This window comes from Cucumis melo, chromosome 9 (genome assembly GCF_025177605.1).
Source record: "Cucumis melo cultivar AY chromosome 9, USDA_Cmelo_AY_1.0, whole genome shotgun sequence".
NCBI classification, from domain to species: domain Eukaryota; kingdom Viridiplantae; phylum Streptophyta; class Magnoliopsida; order Cucurbitales; family Cucurbitaceae; genus Cucumis; species Cucumis melo.
This window is the reverse complement of record NC_066865.1, coordinates 13,882,765-13,888,067: the sequence shown is the minus strand read 5'-3', so window position 1 is coordinate 13,888,067 and position 5,303 is coordinate 13,882,765.

Below are 5,303 nucleotides of genomic sequence, written 5' to 3'. Positions count from 1 at the left end.
AACCCATCATCTTCTTTAACCAAACCCTAAAAGAAACCCTAGAATTTTTCTTCCATCAAACCGCCGTCGTCCTCTCCTTCGTCGTACATCACCGCTTAAAGCCACGAAGGTCGCTGCGTCTTCTCCAATTGTCAGCCGCCACCGTCGTCTGCGAGCCCGTTCTTCAGCCGATTGCCTGACCTAACCAACCCAAGCCGTCTTCTCATTTTTTCAAGCCGACCGTCCCAAGTGCCCCGCCTCCATTGGCGACTCTGTCTCTATTAGTGTCTCCATCACAAGTCGTCGGTCATTTGTTTTCCATCACGGTTCGTCATGTAGCCGAGTCGTCTCCGTCGGTCGTCGATAGCCGCTATCGGCCCATCGATCCATCCACCGCGAGTCACACACGGGATCCACGCGTGTGGTTGACACGCGGCTCGGGAGTGGAGGACAGCTCGACTCGTGACACACGTGGGTGATTGATGACGATGGTTGTTAATATGTTTATTACTGGTAGTATTTTGAGGATGACTACAGTGTTAAGTTTATATGACAATGTTTGATTAGAAATGTTATGATCGATACTTATGCCATGATTATGATGATGTATGATATGTTACATGCTATGATTAGGTTGTGCTGTTAGCTTTAGCTATTAGAGTTGTACCCGCATGGGTGTCCTTCGGGATCACCACCTTTTATGACTACGTAGTCCGACGGGATCACCAGTCCAGTATGACATAAACATAGACATGATTATGAGTGATTCGACAGGGCCACTCACAGTTCAATCATCTTAGTGTTTCATTCGGGTACACTAAAGACCAGTTGTTCTAGGTGTTCCTTTGGGTTCACCGAAGACTATATATGATTCTACGGGATCACAGATTGCAAGTATTCGGAAACGTGTCAGTTTAGGGGTACCACTTTACAGGACTCTGATATAAAGCTAACAAACACCACGTGGGACTAGTAGTGGGTCCCTCACTAAGTATATCTTTATACTCACCCTTTCTTGTGTAATTTTTCAGGTAGAGGTAAGGGCAGAGGGAAGCTGGCGAATGACAAGAAGTGACCGTGGCGAGCCATGGGGATCTCTTTTTGCTTCCGCTTTATGTCATTTGATCTGATGCATTTTCTATTTTATTTTATTTTACTTATTTTTCTTTAAAACTAGATAGGGCCCAAGTTAGGATTTTATTTAAATATTTTGCTTTACAGACATTTGTTTATGATTTTAATGAGTATTTGAGGTTTTGTTTTATTCTCTATATTTTAAAATTTATAAAATTCATTTATTTTTTGATTTAGTAATGACTTTGGCTTAGTATAAGGAGTTGGGTCGTTACTATCATATTACGCGATTGCGTAGGAAATGATATACGATCGTGTAGATAACATCCACACGATCTTGTAGTATTTTTTAACAATAGAAAAAATGTTTCAAATCTAAACGATTATGTTGACTATGAGAAGCGATTGTTTAGATCATGTTCACATGATCATATAGTTTTTTAAAAAAACAATAGGAAAACAACTTCAAATCTAAACAATCGTGTTAACCATGTTAAACGATCATGTTGACTACGGTAAGTTATCGTTTATATCATATCCACAAGATTGTGTACTTCTTTTTAAACGTTGGAAAAAGGACTTCAAATCTAAACGATCATGTTAACAAAGCTAAATGATCGTGTTGGTCATGTTGACTAGGTAAGTGATCGCTTAGAGCATATCAAAGTGATATTTAAATGATCTTAATATTCTGGAAGAGAAGTTGGAAGAAAGAAAGAAAAATATGGAAGAGGAGCTAAAGAAACCTAGGAAGGAATATGAATAAATCACAAAGAAGAAGAAGAACGAGTGACGAATCATTTGAAATGTCAAGGACAAATATGAAATTTATGAAAATATTTTACCAACTTCATGGGCTTTTCATTTTTGTGACACGGACCGTAAATATTTTGGTGTTTTGTTTTAACCTTTTTTTATTGATTCAAATTTTATGTAACGACCCAACTCCTTATACTGAATCGAAGTCATTACTAAATATAGAGCAAGTGGTTTAAGTCATAAAAGTTATTAAAACGCATACGGTTTAAGGAATTTCATTGATAAAAATTTAAACAAGGTGGTCATGCAAAAAATGTAAAAGCGTTCTGAAGTCCTACTCGGGCCCTATCTACATAAAAGATGGTAAATAATGAAAAGTACTCAAACTCAAATGCGAAAATCTGAAATAAAAATAAGCGGAAGCAGTAGTCCCTATGGCCCTTCACGGTGTCACTTCGGGTCGCTCGCCAGTTTGCCCTTGCCCTTGCCTCGTCCTCTACCTGAAAACATAAAATGAAGAGAGTGAGTATAAAAATACTCAGTAAGGGACCCACTACTAGTCCCACTAGGTGCCTGTTAACTTCCTGTTAGAGTCCTGATAACTGGTACCCAATCTCTGGCACGTTCCCGAACACGTGCAATCATGCACTCCCGTAGGAACGTAACTCTGGTCTTCGGTGCCCCGGGGGACACCTAGGACAGTCGGGATGCGAGGACCCCGTCGAGCCACTCGAGTCATATCTATATCCATGCTAGACTGGTGTCCCGTCGGACCACACAGTCCTCAATAGGTGGTGATCCCGAAGGACACCCATGCAGGTACGAGTCTAACAGACTAAGCTAACAGGTACCCTAATTGCAGTATACATACACATGGCATCCACATATAACATGTCACATAAATCATCTCTACACTCTCCGTCCCGACATTCGTCATAGCCATGACAGCTCTTGCCATACATAACAGGCTATAGTATAACTATATCGTCATTTGCATCATACTAACATTTATCTCAGGCAACGTACTGTCTAATCCTTAACATGAAAAGTCGGGGCATACATAGTCTCATACTTCTAAACATGAAGCTAGTAGTAGAATCTCTTACCTGGAGATTTACTTGTCGAGTCCTAACCGTGAGGCAGTACGCTTTCCAAGCGACGAGGTCCTAACTGTTTAATATGCCAAGATTCGTAATTAGGTCACCAAAGACTAACGGTTCAAGACTCATTTGAAATGACTTACCCTACAAGGAGGTTACAGTGCTCGAGCCCCTACTGAAGAAATCCCGCGCTGCAGCAATTACTTGGTCCAAGACGTCCCTTAAGGAAAATAATTTAATTAAGTCCCAAATTAATTTAATTAACGTCCGAGGCATGAAGTCTTACTGGGAAATGCCTCAATAATTAATTAAATTACCAAAATTTAGGTGGATGGAGCCAAATTAGTCTTGGCGGCTCGGCTGGAAGAGGACAGGGACCGGCTCGGCTTGGCGCAGGCGCGGCTCGGCTCGGCACAGGGATTACGCGTGCAGCTCGGCTTGCAACAGGAGGGAGACGCGGCTCGGCTACGCAGAAGCGCGCGGCGCGGCTTCACACGCGGACGCGGCTCACGCGCGGATGCACGCGGGCGCGGGTCGGGTTCCGGAAGGTGGCGCGCGTCGGTTCGGGTCGCGGGGCGGGTTTTCGGCCGGATCTTCGCGCGCGAGGCGTCGGCTTCCGGATTTCGGGTGGCGCGGCGGCTGCTGGTTGTCCGGCTACCGCGGCTTCGCTCGTTGACGGCTACAGACTTGCGTTTCGGCTGCGCTTGCGTCGGATCGAAGCGGCGCGACTCGGCTGGCTGACGGGTTAGCTGCGGACGCGCGAAGGTGGCTTCGACTCGGCTTCGGCGTGCGAGAGACGGCTACTCCGACGGACGCTCGGCTGCGCAGATCGGCTTGGACGATTCTTCCGACGCGGCTGGAAGCTCGGCGACGGCTCGGTTTCGACTGCGGCTCGGCTGCGCTGCTGAACAGAGAGGGGGTGCTTGGCGGCTCGGGTCCGCGGCGGCGGCGTGCGGCGGTTAGGGTTTCAATAATAAAAATTTTCCCTTTTCTTTTTTTTTTTTTTCCTTTTTCTTTTCCCCTCTTTCTTTCTTTGAATTTTTTTCCTCTTCCTCTTTACGCACGAGTCCCAAGGCCTTTTTATAAGAAAATTGACTCTTTTCTTTTCCTTTTAAAAAACCCAAACAACCCCTCCTCTCTCTCTCCAAATCTCACCAAAACAACCAACTTTAGTTTAATATGGGCTTCCCTAATTATTTCCAACAAAATAAAAATAAAAATAATAAGATAAATAGATAAATGGAAAATGATACTTATTATCCTAAACAAATGAGGATTCCCAATCTTAATTACTCAAGGAATCAAAATGGTAAGGTTCTTCCAATAAATCTAAAATTTCCATAACCACACTTAACATCAATGACAATGGACAAAACCCAAAAGAGATATCGAATTGTTGGGCGTTACAATCTTCCCTCCTAAAAAAACTTTCGTCCTCGAAAGTTCTAATCCTCGAACAGCTCGGGGTACTGGGCTCTCATATCCTCTTCTTTCTCCCACGTGGCCTCTTCCACTCCATGGTTCTGCCAAAGGATTTTGACCAGTGGAATTTCTCGACTGCGAAGCTTCTTGACCTCCCTTGCCAAGACCTCGACAGGCTGCTCCTCGTAGCTCAAGTTCTCGCTAATCTGCAGTGGCTCGAAGTCCACCACATGTGTAGGGTCTGCGACATATTTCCTCAGCATGGAGATATGGAATACGTCGTGCACTGCAGCAAAAGATGGGGGTAGCGCCAAGCGATAAGCCACGGGGCCAATCCGCTCCAGTATCTCGAACGGCCCTACGAAGCGTGGACTCAGCTTCCCCTTCTTCGCGAACCTCAGAACACCCTTCATGGGTGCAACCTTCAGAAAGACCATATCTCCCACTTCAAACTCGAGGTCCTTACGTCGTACATCAGCATAACTCTTCTGTCTGCTCTGTGCTGTCAGCATACGAGCTCGGATCTTCTGTATGGCTGCGTTGGTAGTCTGCACTAACTCGGGGCCTAGCATCCTCTGCTCTCCAACCTCGCCCCAGCAGACAGGGGATCTACAACACTTGCCATACAGAGCCTCGAACGGTGCCATACCGATAGTAGCCTGGTAGCTGTTGTTATAGGCAAACTCCATCAGATGCAGATGGGAGTCCCAACTTCCTGAAAACTCTAGCACGCAGGCTCGCAGCATATCTTCCAAAATCTGGTTCAATCTCTCTGTCTGACCGTCAGTCTGAGGGTGGAATGCCGTGCTGAAGTCCAGCCTCGTACCTAATGCAAGTTGAAGTCCCTTCCAGAACTTCGATGTGAAACGAGCGTCTCTGTCTGAAATGATGGATACGGGTACTCCATGTAGTCTTACAATCTCCGTCATATATAACTGCCCCCACTTACTGGCAGTGTAAGTGGACTTC